Source organism: Peromyscus leucopus, chromosome 5 (genome assembly GCF_004664715.2).
Source record: "Peromyscus leucopus breed LL Stock chromosome 5, UCI_PerLeu_2.1, whole genome shotgun sequence".
Lineage (NCBI taxonomy): Eukaryota > Metazoa > Chordata > Mammalia > Rodentia > Cricetidae > Peromyscus > Peromyscus leucopus.
The window spans coordinates 96,407,723-96,424,027 of record NC_051067.1 but is presented as its reverse complement, the minus strand read 5'-3'; the positions used below and the strand labels follow the sequence as shown (position 1 = coordinate 96,424,027).

The window sequence follows — 16,305 nt, the reverse complement described above, 5'->3', positions numbered from 1 at the left end:
CTTACCTACAAGCCTACTGGATGAAAGCATTTTTTCCAATTGAGGTTCCCTTCTCTCAAATGACTTTAACATGTCAAATTTAAAACACTTACCTATCACAATTTTAATTGTCACCCCACTCCCACCCCCAACTGCAAAATAAATAAATAAATAAAATTAGTAGCTTGAGGCATATACTTATGCTCTTCTAACTTCTGAGGGTTAGAGATTTAGGCACAGCTTAGAGAAATTTTCTGCTGTGGTCTCAGATGCCTACTACCAAGGGGTTGGCCATGCTGTGGTTCATCTGGAGCTTGGAGTCCTCTTCCAAGCTCATTTTGGTTGTTGGCAGAATTCAGTTCTGTGTGATAAAAGATCAGTGGACTCTCAAGCACCCAATGACTGCCCATCTCATCAGGTAGCTCAAGATGTGGTCATTGATTTCTTCTATTGAGACTAGTAAGATGATCCCTGAGCATCTTTTAATTCTATTTATTTATTTATCACCAGGTAAACTTTTAAGTGCAGTTTTAAATTCATGAAAGAGTTATAAAACAGCACAGAGGGTTCTTCTCTCTCTCTCTCTCTCTCTCTTCTCTCTCTCTCTCTCTCTCTCTCTCTCTGTGTGTGTGTGTGTGTGTGTGTGTGTGTGTATTGCCAATTACGTTTTTCCGCATACACCTATCATAAACATCATATATTAATTTACATTGGTCCATTTTGCTTGGATATAACATGTCCCCCAGGCACATGTGTTTGAAGGCTTGGTTCCCACATAGTGGTGCTAGTAAGAGATGATAGTGTCATGAGTATCATGAGAGTGATAGCCTCCATTGATTGATCCACTGATGAATTCCAGGCTGAATGGACTATTAAGAGGTGGGGCATTCTTGAAAGAAGTAGGTCATTATGTGTCCTTCAAGGATATTCTTTGTCCTCCCCCCACCTCCTTTGTGGCTGCAATGAACCATGAAGTGCACAGCCTTTCCTCCTCCATGTCTTTCTGACACGATTCTCTGACCCACTACAAGCTTGAAAACAATGGAGCCAGTTGAACATAGACTGAAACCACAAGCCAAAAATTAATCATTTCTCTATTAAGTTGTTTATCTCAAGTATTTTGTTACAGCCACAGAACACTGCCTAACATAATGTGCTGCATTAATCACAATGAATAAACCAATATCAATAAATTATTAACTAAAGTCTATATATACAATTCTGATGTCTGATGATAAGAAAATTGTACTTTTTTTCTGAATAGCTTCACCTCTTTCAAGTTCCTACATAGAATGACACCTGGAAGAGTTGTAATATGCATTTGTAGTTAATTAAAATTCACTTCCAAAGTATACCACCTCATAGGTTCTGAGCAGTTTCCCAAGTCCTTACTTCTAGCCCTTGTGATATTATTATTATTTCACCCATTCTATGCCTTAGTCACTTGCTAAGTTACCACTATATTCTGCTTTTTTCTATATGTATCCAATATTTTGTCTCAGTTTTCCCTCTGCCTGAAGGTTCTTGTAACATTTATTATAGGAAAGGTCTCTTAGTGATCAATCCCCTCTAATTTTGTTTGAGAGTGTTTAGTTCTTCACTTGGAAGGATATTTCTGCTGAATATTAATTTATGTTTTTTTGTTAATTTGAACTATTTTAAGAAACATGTATTTGTGTATGTGTCTTTAAATATTTTAAAATTACACACACACACACACACACACACACACACATATTATGTGCGAGCACATGTACATTTGTGGGCATACATGTGCAACAACATTCATGTGGAGGTCAGAGAGCAACTTGTGAGAGTTGATTCTCTCCTATCATGTGGATCCCAGGGTTCAAACTGAAATTGCCAGGCTTGGTGGCAAGTTCTCCTACCTACTGAGCTATTTCACTGGACTGTATGTGTCTTGTGATGTATGTCCTTGTGTGTGTGTGTGTGTGCAAGTGCACATGCTTATGCACATGTACAGAGGCCAGAAGGAACATTAGATTTCCTCTTCTATTACTTCTTGCTTATTCCTTTGACGCAGGGTCTCTCTCTCTTTCTGAACTCAGTGCTTGTACTTTCTTGGTTAGGGTATAAGCCAGAAAGCCTTGGTAATCTCCTGTCTCTGCCCCATGATTGAAGTGTTCCCAATGAAGCCTGGCTTGTCATGTGGGTGCCGGGATTTGAATTCCAATCTTCATTTACACAAGTGCTCTTTACTGCTGAGCCATTTTCCAGTTTCTTGATACAAATTTCTATATTGCTAAGATGTTATTCTTTTTACTCTTTATACATTTCCCATCACTCTCTTCTGTGTGCATGATTTCTGACATAAACAGCATTTCCCATGATCCCTATGCTTTCCACCATTGGTATTCCCTATGTGAAGTATATTTTTCTTTTAGTACCTACTGAAATTTTTCTTTGTCTTTTTTGTAGCTGTAATATACTATTTCTAGATGTCCTGTTTTGCTTTATTTAGCCTTTCCAGTGCCTTTGTGTTATTAAATCTAGAAAGTTTTTATCAATTCTTATTTTACTTGTTTCTTCCACTTTTCTTTCTTTGTGTACTAATCCAGTCATCCATGTGTGGCCCCATTTGATGTTGCCTCATGGTTCTCAATGGGATATTTTGTTTTGCTTTGTCTTTTTTGCTTTGAATTTCACTTGGGGGATTTCTATTGATGTATCTTTAAGTTTGCTGATAATTTTTGTGGCTTTGTTGTGTCTACTGAGCCCTTGAGGCAATGTTTTCAGTTTTAGCCTTTATTTGATAGTGTCTTGCATCCTTGCTTACATTGCTCATCTGAATGTTTTCTACTTCTTCTATCATATCCCTTAGTATATTTTAAATTCTCTGTCAGTTAAATCTGACACTTGAGTCATCTTCCAGTGTGGTTCTATAGATTGTTTTCTTCCATCAGATCTTTCTGTATTGTCTTTGGGTTATCATTTTTTCCATGAAGGTTAAATACAATATTGACTTAGGTGGTAGGAGTTGGAGCAAATAAGCCATTAGTGTAAGCTTGTATGTTAACAAGGAAGCCCAGCTTGCTTGTGCTGCTCATATAATCATAGGTTTCAACCCTTCCACTCTCCCATTAAAGGGAAAGAAAAGTAATCATATAAGTCAGGACTTCAAGGAAATGGGCAACACTGGAGACCAAGCCAAATGGTAAAACAAAAACAGTGAAAACGACATCACAGGAGAAAGGTAGTCTCTTTTTATCCATGTGAAGTAGGATCCAGATTCCAGAATCCACAGAAGCTTATATCCTTTAAATTAAATAGCATGGTGTGCATGGAAAATGGGGTGGAAAGATTGTAAGAGCCAAAGGTGGATAGGACCTGAGAGAAACAGTGTCTTCAGAGCATGATAGGACCATTGCACTCATGATTCCATCATAGGTACAAGAGGAGGAAATTGTACAAGGCTCACGCACCAGGAGTCAGGAACCTTGGGGTCATTTTAGAATTTTACCTAATACAATTCTCAAACTTGGTTTCAAAGGAGAACTAGAATAAACTGACACAGAAGGTGAGAATTCCATGCCACACAGAAGGAGCAGAGGGTGCAAAGAAGTAGGGGATAATGAGGTATAAACACTTTCAGGACCCACATGTTCTACCTAAACTCAGCAACTCACATATACTGCATATACAGGGGTTTCGTGTTCATGGTATCTCAATAAAGCTGTGGAAAGGATTCAGGTTTTCTTGTCTCTCTGTACCTGGAGGCTGTACCCTCAGATGAGTAATCTCCTGGGAGCTCACTTAGAGGGGACAGAGCAAAGCCAGCAAGAATGAAAAAGAAAAACATCTCTCCCACAACCAGATAATCCTGGATTTAGTTTTGAATGTCAGGATGGCTTGGTCACCTGAGGTGGCATTACAGGGAGCACCTGCCCTGTGTCTGTGGTTGCTGGGCTGATAAGCATAGATGTTCTCTTCCAGGAGTGTGGTTGCCTTGATGCTAATGAACTATATAGTTTTAATGAATGATGTGTTTTAACAGGAGTGCTATGTATCTTAAATTATGTCTTGTTAAGCAAACCTTTCCTTTATTTTCTTTGCCTAAACTGAGTAGGTTAAAAAAAAAATCTCAAAACACCAAACCCCCTACACTTTTCCTATTTTACTCTCAGGAGAGAGGTTGAAATAATTGTAGATTACTTCCTTGTGGTAATTATATAAATGCCATCCTCTGCTTGGACTGTCATTTTGGTGAACATTTTTATTGAGGATGTTTACATTTCTGTAACACATTTGGAACAAACGAAGCAGCCGTTCTACAGGGAAGTGGCATTGAAGGTTGCCATGGGAACCCTGTGAAGTCACAGAAAGTAGATTATCTCATAATACATTACCCAGTGTCAGAAACAGGCAGCCAGACTAGACAACAAACTACCAATTAACAAGAAACAATTTGGGGCCAGAGAATAGGAGCCAAGTAGAAGGCTGCCTCCAAAAGGTCATGTACAAGGTAATTTGTTGGTTCTTTTGCTTGATGCAAACCAATTACTCTGATTGCATTCCATCCATATTAATCTTCTCAATAAGCTCTGACTTCTATAGGAGAAAATCCAGAAAAGTGCAATTTGACCCTTTTGAAAAATGCCTAAAGTTAGTGTACAAAATTCCCTTTGTTCAGTGAGATTTAAATGATAGGGTGTCTTACCTCTGGAAGTCTTCAGGAGGTAATAAGCTTCTTGATGAAGCATGGCATGCTCAGGTATAAATTTAGGCTTTGCATTTTATTAGTGCTCTGGCTTTCCAGGTATCAGGCTCCTCATCTCTAAAATGGGCATGTTAACAGCATCTCTCAGTGCCTTAAGAATTCTACTTATTGTGAGTTCAAGGCCAGCCTGGTCTACAGAGCAAGTTCCAGGACAGGCTCCAAAGCTACAGAGAAACCCTGTCTCAAAAAACCAACCAACCAACCAACCAACCAACCAAACAAACAAACAAACAAAAGAATTCTACTTACTGATTGCTTGTGGCTTACATGCAATAATTTTAGCAAAAGATTTCAAGGCAATGCCTGCACATATTAAATATTCCATATGTGCTTAGTGGCACACTATATTCCACTTCCTCTCTGTTATGTATTTGGTATTTGCATGTGTTGGCTGTGGGGTATATGGGTGGTGGCAGTGTGTGTACATATGTATGTGCAGAAATATATACCAATTAGTGTGTGTGCAGAGCCCACAGGAGAATGGGTTATTGCTGTGGGATGATTTGTATGTCCTGTGGGAGCCCTTCTTGGGTTCCTTGTGGCGTTACCCAGCAGGTCCGTATAGAGGATGATTAGGACCATGGGCCTGAGTGCAGGTGTTTGAGATGGTCTGCACTTGGCTGTGCTGGGGGATAGTCTGTATATCAAGTTGTTCTGATTGGTTAATAAATAAAACCTGATCGGCCGTGGCTAGGCAGGAAAGATAGGCGGGACTAACAGAGAGGAGAAATAAAAGGACAGAAAGGCAGAAGGAGACGCTGCAGCCGCCGCAATGACCAGAGAGGCTGCAGCCTCCGCCATGACCAGAGACACTGCAGCCGCCGCCATGACCAGCAGCATGTGAAGACGCCGATAAACCACCAGCCACGTGGCGAGGTATAGATTTGTAGAAATGGATTACTTTAAGATATAGATTTATAGAAATGAATTAATTTAAGATATAAGAATAGTTAACAGGAAGCCTGCCACGGCCATACAGTTTGAAAGCAATATAAGTCTCTGTGTTTACTTGGTTGGGTCTGAGCGGCTGTGGGACTGGCGGGTGACAGAGGTTTGTCCTGACTGTGGGCAAGGCAGGAAAACTCCAGCTACAGGTTATGTCTTCCTCCATCATTTTATTCCCTTGAGACAAGTTCATCATTTTTCAGCTAGGCTGGTGACAAGAAAACTCAAACAACCCTTTGGAGGTTACTAATGTGTGATAAAATGTCTGGCTGTTTACATGGGTGATGGGGATCTGAACTCAGGTCCCCATGCTTGTGAGGCAAGCACTATTACTTATGAATCCATCTCCTCAGCTCCCTAGTGGTGCTCATCTAATGAAGGTTCCCTTATTTTTCACTATAGATAAGGCCTATTTTTAAAATTCCTGTCAGGCATTTAAAAAAGAATTCATACAGTTAAAAAAAAAAACAAAACAAAACAGAAAAGAGAAATGTAAGTTGATTATGAAGTTTAACTTGGATCATCATCAAAATCACTTAGAAAGTTTTATTAGACCATAGATTGCAAGGTCGTTCACCAGACCTATGCTCAGAATCTCATTATGAGGCTTGTCTGGTACATTTCATATGACCTCTCTAAATGAGTCTGATGTATGCTAGCTTGCCTGAGTCACTGGAGCTCCTAGGAGTCATTTTAATGTTCACTGCAGTGTGTTTTTCTAAATCCCATTTTCAGAGTTGATCAGTACAGGTGGGGTAGTACTAGAGTTATGAAAATGTTAATAGTATCTTCCACTGTTTTGCTGTAGGAACTATAGCAAGCACGTTTGGACATGCATGGTTAACTAGAGTATCTGCCATTCTGAACTCTCTCTGTCTTACTTTCCCCATTGCAAGGGGGTCTCATCATGGGCTTCTGGAAGTATAATGGGAGTTCTCATGGGAGGATCAAGGAGACTATACCACTTCACAAATAGCACAACTTGGCATTTCTATTTATCAATTGGGTGTAACCATGCTGCTTTCTATTTAGGTGGCTCTTCTCCTCTTTTCTCTATCTGTCTTCTAAAGCCAAATAGAAACAAGGTAGGGACAATGGCCATGGGACAATGACCCCAGAAGTAACTCCAATTTCCTCAGTTCTTGGTGAGAAAAAATATTCCCTCTGAACTTTTTCTTTTTTTTTCTGCCATATTTTCCTTAACTACTAGAGTTAACATGGTCAGAAAATTACACACCAATTCCCCCAATGTCAATACTCTCACTAGGTGAATTCCAAGCTACCAACCTGAAGATGCTGAATGCAGCCAGGAGATGGACATGATCTGCTGTTGTGAGTTGGTCCAAGCCTGCACCTGCACAGCTATAGACCTAATGAAAGGAGTAGGTTGAAGTCCTGGTAGAAACAATGACATGAAAGAATAAGCCAATTGCTAGGATGTAGTCTTGTCCTCAATCTAGAGTGACAAGTGAAGGTCTCCCTGTCTTATATGTGGCCTCCTCAGCTCATAAGTGTAGAAATTGCACTAGCCTTAGCAGGTCAATTGGTTTTCATTGTAAGCACTGACATCAGTAGTTATTGGATACAGTGGGAAAAGAATTTGTATGCTCTGCCTGGGCTCTGTAGTGTGACTCCTGTGATGCATGAGTGAGGTTGGAGATGGATATCAAAGAAAGTAGTGAAGACATGTATGTTTGTCCTTTATATGTAGAAATGTTTGTCCTTTCTATGTGGAAATGCCATTTACTCATGGTTTCATTCATACATAAATGGTTGAGTATACAATAAGTTATAGGCACTGAAGATAGAATGGGTATTGTTGTACTCATTTCGAGAAACCCCCAGAGACCACCAAGGAGCTGGTTTCCAATGCAAGCACATAAGGGTCCTTTTATTCAGGTTCCACCTGTGCCACTGCATGGCAGATGGAAGGAAATGTGACAGCGGCCAGGAGCCCAGGTGTAGAGAGTTTTTATAGGGAAAAACCACAAGCTGGGAATTACATTCTTGGGATTGGGTAGAAGGTAAGGTGGGATTTTTTTTTTTTTTTTGAAACTATTGGTCTAGACTTTGGGCATGAAACCACATTTGAAACCATTGGGTTAGACTTTTGGCAGGGAACCACAACCAGCCGAACAGGATTATCCGGACTGCTCATCAGGATTATCTAGATATCTTCAAGGGCCATAAACTGCAGACAGGATGTCTGTAGGAGGATACTGCTCTGTATCCGTTAGAGTTGTCTTGGCACATTCCTGAGGTCCTCCCTGGAACTGAGAACAGCAGGTGGTCTGAGATGGTGGCCCTTTTCCTAAGATGGAGCCTGTAAATTCAAGTCTTGACCTTCACAGGTAACAAAGGAAAGATACTACCTTAGTAAGAGAGAAATTAAATAAACCCATCTCTAACATGGCAGGTGGTAGTGAAGTGACAATGAACAATCAAGCCAAAGGCACAGAAAATGATATAGTGAGAAGTGTATTTCAGATCATGTAGTTAAGAATGGCTTCTTGATAAGGTGACATTTAAGCAGTAACTTGTAGAGTGTGTGTGTGTTTGTGTGTTTGTGAGAGAGAGGGGGGAGGAGGGAGGCAGAGAGACACACAGAGAGAGGGTGATAAGTGAAATAGTTTTTCAGGAAGAGTCTGTGGAAAGAGTTAGTGCAAAGGCTCTGTGGTGGTAGCATCATTTTAAGTTTGTTTACTCAAGAGCCAGGAGGCCACTTGGACTGGAGCTCTATGGTTAGGAAATATAGAGTGGGAACTCAGGTCTGAGTGGTGCCTCAAGGCAGGATCCAAAGCTTTTAAATAAAATAAGTTCCCATTTACAGGTGGTACTCAAATTTAAGAGGGGACTTTGTTAGGAACACCAAGGTCTCACTCAAATGCCACTCCATAAGAGATATGGAAGAATCTGTTGTGTGCTGCCCCACCTCAAAGCCCATCTCTGGAAATAGGAAAGGCAAAGGAAACCACAAACAAATAAGAATGAGAAATACCTGCAATGTCAAAGAAGCACCATGGGATGCTTTGTTTTCAGGAAGAAGAATGTGATCACAACACATGCTGAGTTTGGGGCATTTCCTAAAGCAAGATCAGGAACTCTGGCCTCTCACATGTGGCTAGTATGGTTGGATTCTGGGTAAGATGCACAGATTTTGGAGGCTGACAGGAATGCATTTCATTTCCTTTTGTCTATTCTTTTCATTTTTCTTCAGTAACTGGTGTGGACCAAGTACCTGTTTTCTGCAATGTCTTCTGAGAGACACAATGAGTGAGATACCACCTTCATGGAGGTCACAGTTGATAAAGATTCAGGAGTGACATAGTTCAAGACATTGATGTTCACTGATTTCATGAATAAAATGTGAACAATCACATTTCTAGCTTTTTATATTTTTCCAACAATGGGTGAATACACAAGACGAGGCAGAAGAGCTATGCTTCATATTTCCATCTTTTTATATTTTTCCAAGTATGGGTGACTACATGAGACAATGAAGAAGAACTACGCTTACTCAGTGTGTGCCCAGGGCCAATGAGGAAATGCCATTCATTGCCCCTTTGATTTTCTCCTAGATGATGGAGGCTAGGGACACTCATGTCCTGTACTGTCCTGTCAACTATTACAATCTATTCAAGATGAAAATCAAGGGTGGCCTTTGAAAGAAACAGCTCAGGGCTGGAAAGATGGCTCAGCAGGTACAACACCTGCTGTGAAAGCATGAAGGCTAGAGTTTGGATCCCCAGAGTCCAGACAAGCTGAGTGGATATGGCCACCTGCCTATAATCCATTTAGAAGGCAGAGGCAGCAGATCCCTGAGCAAACTGGTTGGCTAGACTAGCAGAATCAGAGAGCTCTGGGTTTAGTGAGAGATCTTACCTCAGTAAACATAGTGGAGAATACTTGAGAAAAATACTCAACACTAACCTCTGGCTTCCTCATGCATGCATGCACATGCATACACACATGCACACACAGAACTTACACACACACACACACACACACACACACACACACACACACACACACACAAAAGAAAGGAAAACAATTAATAAAAGCATGCATCATGAGGCTGGTGGAGTGAGCCTGGATACTAGGTTTTTTTTTCCTTTGATATTAAATTCACATTACTGTGGCAACCACAGTTATATCTTAAACATCCATTCATGTATCAGTTGTTTATTACATAAAATGATTCTGTAGTAACCTACCCCTCCCAAAGATGATCTAAATGGTTTCAGGTTAACCTCCAAGTTTGCATGGATTTTAGCCAGGTTACAAGTTCTAGAGTATTTCTGAACCTCAAGTTACCACGAATGCTGAGGTCTCAGGAGATATAAGCTGAGATTTGGGAGGTGAAGGCTAGGTAGCAAAAATAGAGGTTCTGTCTGCAGCAGTCAGGAATGGCAGTACCAATACATGGGTTACCAACATAAAAATGGAGATATTGCTGTCACAGAAGCTTCAAGTTTCTTGCTGTCTTTCTGGCTCTAAAAGAAGATCCATCCTGCCTTTACCCTTCCCTGCTTAGGCTCTAGTGAACAGAATCCTGGAAAAGTATTCTTAGTGAGATCTTAGGAATTGGAAGAAAGGTCGAAAAGTATAGGAAAGGTATTTGTGTGTGCTGTGGATAGGGGAGATTTTGTTGATGGTACTTAAGGAAGGCATTTGTATTGCATTATCTCTTTGGTCTATCTATCTATCTATCTATCTATCTATCTATCTATCTATCTATCTATCTATCTATCTATCTATCTATCTATCTATCTATCTATCTATCCATCCATCTATATCTATCTATCTATCATCTATCTATCTATCATCTATCTATCTATCTATCTATCTATCTATCTAGAAAAAATGTGGTGGGTGATGGAATTTTGCCTTTCATCTTTTCTTTGTAATATAACACATGAAAGTGCAAATTCCAGGGTTGCTTGGTGCCTGCCTGGTGGGATCCATAGATTTTCAGCAGGCTGTGTGTATGCATGCATTTAGATACTCTGAGCATGTGATTTAGAGAATACTGATGCTTTTGTGCTCTAAAGCCTTTATTTATTTATTTGTACACAACATATTTAATTCCAAGGTGCTTAAGGCATTTTGAAAACATTAAATTAACTGTTAATCCTCTCCATGTCTCTATAAAGCAGAGGGGGAAAAGTCTCTTATTATAAAACATTGCAGACTAAATCTGAAAAACTGAGTTCACAGGGAAAGGGATAATCAAGAGGGATGAAAAGAGACAGAAGATTCAATAGAAAAAAAACCATGAAAAGATAAAACGATTTTTTTGGCAGTTCCCAGCAAAGTAAAGAATCTTCTGGATAATTTTCTCAGCAACTGGATTTCAAGCCAGCCTGTCCCGCATTTCAAGTGGCATGTGTGCTTCTGTTTTTGTGTTGTTATACTTTAGGTATAAGATGACCTTGATTAAAGTATTTCTCTACTTAAGGACTGGATTTCCATAATTGTAAAATGGAAAGTGCATGAGTATATAGTCACAGATTCATGTGAAAAAAGACACGATATATTTGGCAGTATGTTTTGTTTGTACGGTCATCATTACAATAACCACCACTACCACCACCACTATCATCACCATTGGTATTGTAATTGTTTGAATGTGAATGTTCCCCAAGGAATCAGATTTTTATATACTCAGTCCCCAGTTGGTGACACTGTTTGGAGATGTTTTGGAGATGTAGCCCTGTGGGATGAAGTACACCACTAGAGGAAGGATTTAAGAATTTAAATACCCCACACTACTTCCAATTTTCCCTCTTTGTTTCTTTTGTTTGTTTGAAGAGGTGAGAACTCAGCTTCCTGATCCTACCACATATTGGCCACTTGTCATACATCCCTGCCACAATCGACTTTCATCCCTCTGGAACTACAATCCTAACTCTTCCTTCTATAAGTTGTCTTGGTATAGTAGTGTGATTAAGAATGGCCATGATAAGATGACCCTGTGAAGGAGAAGTGGATGAGATCTACATGAGCAGACTGTGTGTGGGGGTGTGGTGGCAGAGGGCAAGGAGTGGGAGATGAGAACATAGGGAAATGGGAAGGTCAAGCTGGAACAGGGACAGAGTGGGAGAGCAGGGAGGAAGATACCATAATAGATAAGGACATCAATAGATAGATGAGGACATCATGGGAATAGGAATAGGCAGGGTGCTGGAGAGGTTCTCAGGAATCCACAAGGATGACCTGCAGGCAGTGGTCCAGAGGGTGCCTGGATTGGTCTATTCTGGTGACCAGTCTAGTGAATAACCTAGCTGTCATCATAGAGCCTTTGTCCAGTGACTGATGGAGGCAGATGCCGAGATCCATGGCCAGGCACCAGGCTGAGTTCCAGGAATCCAATTGATGAGAGAGAGGAGGGATTCTGTAGGTGGTGGACATTGAGATCATGATGGGAAGACGTGCAGAGATGACTGGCCACACTAGTGGAAGCCCATGAACTATGGACTGGTAGCTGTGGAGGCCCCATGGAACTGGATATGGAAGACGGTTGTTTGGATGGAACTGTTTGGGGGGCACCCAGGCAGGGGGATCAGGATCTGTCCCTGGTGCATGGGCAGGCTTCTGGGAATCCGGTGCCTTTTGGTGTGATGCCTTGCACAGCCGTGGTGCTGTGGGAAGGGGCTTGGACCTGCCTAGGCTCAGTGAGCTTGGCTCTGCTGAATTCTCATGGCATGGGAGACTTCGATTTGGGGGATGTCGGGATGTGGAGTGGCTTGGGAGAAAGGGCTAGGGGATGGGAGGTGGAAGGAGGGGGGAATCTGTGGGTGGTATGTGGAGTGAGTAGAAAATTTCTTAATAAAGAAAAATGAAAGAAAAAAAAAAGGAATGTCCATGATATGCTCATATGTTTGAATACTTGATCTTCATTTGGTGAAACTGTTTGGAAAGGATTAGGAAGTGTGGCCTTATTAGAGGAGGTGTGTCACTGAGAATGGGTGTGAGGTTTCAGAAGGCCATTTATTTCCCAGTTAGCTTTCTCTGCCTTGTGCTTGTGGAAAAATATGAAAGTTCTCAACTACTGCTCTGGTACTATGCCTGCCTGTTGCCACGCTCCCTGCCATGATGGTCTTGAACTCCATGGACCTGTGAGCATCCAGTTTGATGCTTTCTTTTGTAAGCTGACTTGGTCAAAGTGTCTTTCTTTTTATAAAATCTTTAAAATTTATTTTACTTACCAACCTCTGTTTCCACTCCTTCCTCTCCTCTTGTTCCTACCCCCCTCCAACCCTTGCATAAACTCCTCAGAAAGGGTAAGGCCTCCCATGTGAGTCAACAAATCATGGCATATCAGGCAGGACCAAGCTCCTCTCCCCTGCATCAAGGCTGAGCAGTGCATCCCACCATAGGGAATAGGTTCCAAAAAGCCAGCTCACACATTAGGGACAGATCCTGGTCCAACTGCTAAGGACCCACAAACAGACCAAGCTACACAACTATCACCCACATGCAGAGGACCTAGGTTGGTCCCATGCAGGCTCCCTAGCTGTTGGTCTAGAGTCCATGAGCTCCCATGAGCTTGGGTCAGCTGTCTGTATGGGTTTTCCCATCATGATCTTGACCTCCCTTGCTCATATAATCTCCCCTCCCTCTCTTCAGCTGGACTCCTGGTACTTGGCCCAGTGCTTGGCTATGGATGTCTGCATCTGCTTCTGTCAATTACTGGATGAAGGTTCTATGATGACAAATAAAGTAGTCACCAATTACAGTGTCTGATTACAGGAGAAGGCCAGTTCAGGCACCCTCTCTGCTATTGCTAAGAGTATTAGCTGGGGTTAACCATGTGGATTCCTGGGAATTTCCCTGGCACCATAATGGCTCCCTCTATCAAGATATCTCTTTCATTGCTCTCCCTCTCTATCCTTCTCCAACTCTACTATCCTGATTTCTCATGTCCCCATTTCCCCTCCCCTCCCCTCTAATCCCTCCCCTCCATTGCCCCCCAGTCCCAGTTTACATAGGAGATCATGTCTATTTCCCCTTCCCAGAGTGATTTATTCATCCCTGTTAGGGTCCTCCTTGTTACCTAGCTTCTCTGGGGCTATGGATTGTAGTCTGGTTATCCTTTGCTTTATATCTAATAGCCAGTTATGTGTGAGTACATAACATGTTTGTCTTTCTGGGTTTGTCTTTCCTCACTCAGGATGATTTTTTTCTAGTTCCATCCATTTGCCTGCACATGATATCTTTTTTTTTTTTTAAACCACTGAGTAATACTCCATTGTGTAAATGTACCACATTTTCTTTATCCATTCTTCAGTTGAGGGGAATCTAAGTTGTCTCAAGGTTATGACTATTACAAATAATGCTGCTATGAACATAGTTGAGCAAGTGTCCTTATGGTGTGTTTGAGCATTCTTTGGGTATATGCCCAAGAGTGGTATCTCTGGGACTGGAGGTAGATTGATTCCCAATTTTCTGAGAAACCACCATGCTGATTTCCAAAGTGGCTGTACAAGTTCGCATTCTCACCAGCAGTGAAGGAATGTTCCCCTTACTCCACATCCTCTCTAATATAAACTGTCATCACTGTTTTTGCTCTTAGCCATTCTGACTGGTATAAGATGGTATCTCAGAGTTGTTTTAATTTGCATTTCCCTGATGACTAAGGATGTAGAGCAATTCTTTAAATGTCTTTCGGCCCTAAGATTCTTCTGTTGAGAATTCTCTTTAGATCTTGGATTATTTAGTATTTTGCTGTCTAGTTTCTTGAATTCTTTATATATTTTGGAGATCACCTCTCTGTCAGATGTGGGGTTGGTGATAATCTTTTCCCATTTGGTACGCTGACGTTTGTCTTATTGACTTTGTCCTTTGCCTTTCAGAAACTTTTCAGTTTCAGAAGGTCCCATTTCTTAATTGTTGCTCTCAGTATCTGTGCTACTGGCATTATATTTAGAAAGTAGTCTCCTGTGCTAATGTGTTCAAGGCTACTTTCCACTTACTCTTCTACAGAGTTCTTTTACAGGTTCAGTTAAATCTGGATTTATGTTGAGGTTTTTTATCCACTTGGACTTGAGTTTTGTGCATGGCAACTGATATGGATCTATTCGCAATCTTGTACATATTGACACCAGTTATGCCAGCACCATTTGTTGAAGATGCTTTCTTTATTCTATTGTATAATTTTGGCTTCTTTGTCAAAAATCAGATGTTCATATGTGTATGGATTTATGTCAGGGTGTTTGATTTGATTCTATTGATTCATGTGTCTGTTTTTATGCCAATACCCAGCTGTTTTTATTACTACAACTCTATAATAGACCTTGAAGTCAGGGATGGTGATACTTCTGGAAGTTCCTTTATTGTACAGGGCTGTTTTAGCTATCCTGGAATTTTTTGATTTTCCATATGAAGTTGAGTATTATTCTCTCAAAATCTGTGAAGAATTTTGTTGGGATTTTCATAGGGAATTCACCGAATCAGTAGTTTGCTTTTGGTAAGATTTCAGTTTTCACTATGTTTATCCTACCTATCCAAGATATGGGAGATCTTTCCATTTTCTGATATCTTCTTCAGTGTCTTTCTTCAAAGACTTACAGTTCTTGTCATAAAGGTTTTTCACTTGCTTGGTTAAAGTTAACTCAAGATATTTTATATTATTTGTGGCTATTGTAAAGGGTGTTGATTCGCTATTTCTTTCTCAGCCCATTTTTCATTTGTATTTAATAATTAATACAAATAATTAAAATTAGAAATTATTTATAATTTATATTAATAAATTAATTATAATTTATATATTATAAATTAAATATATTTAATAGTATATATTTATATACTTATATATTTATTATTTATATTTACATATTTTATAATATTATATTTAATTATTAAATATATTTAATATATAATTATATAAAATTATATTATATTATTTATATATTATAAATTTAAATATTTATATAATATTTATAATAATTATATTACAGTAAATTATTACAAATAATAAAATATAATAATAATTTATTATAATAACACTAATTATTTATTTACAAATTATTTTACAATAATTTGTATTAATAATAATTAATACAAATACTAATAATTGTATTTATATTTGCTACTGATGTTTTTTTGTTTTTTTTGTTTTTTTGTTTTTTTGTTTTTTCGAGACAGGGTTTCTCTGTGTAGTTTTGCGCCTTTCCTGGAGCTCACTTGGTAGCCCAGGCTGGCCTCGAACTCACAGCGATCCGCCTGGCTCTGCCTCCCGAGTGCTGGGATTAAAGGCGTGCGCCACCACCGCCCGGCGCTACTGATGTTTTTAAAGATAATCTTGTATCTAACCACACCAATGAATGAGTTTATCAGCTGTAGGGACTTTCTGGTAGAATTTTTTGGGTCATTTTTGTGTATTATCATACAATCTTCAAATAGTGAAAGTTTGACTTCTTCCTTTTCAATTTGTATCCTCTCCCCTTAATCTCCTTTTGTTGTCTTATTGCTCTAGTGAGAACTTCAAGTAATATATTGAATAAATATGGGGAGAGTGGACAACCTTGTCTTGTTCCTGATTTTAGAGAAATCTCTCTGAGTTTCTCTCCATTTAATTTGATGTTGGCTGTTGGCTTGCTGTAAATTGCCTTTATTATGTTTAGGTATATTTCCTGTATTCC

At 39.8% G+C, this 16,305-nt stretch overlaps 1 long non-coding RNA gene across 1 annotated transcript in view; it reads left to right on the top strand.

Annotated features, from left to right (window-relative positions):
- LOC114710599 overlaps window positions 1-16,305 on the top strand; it is a 155,104-nt gene that overhangs the window by 108,438 nt on the left and 30,361 nt on the right. The window lies entirely within an intron of this gene.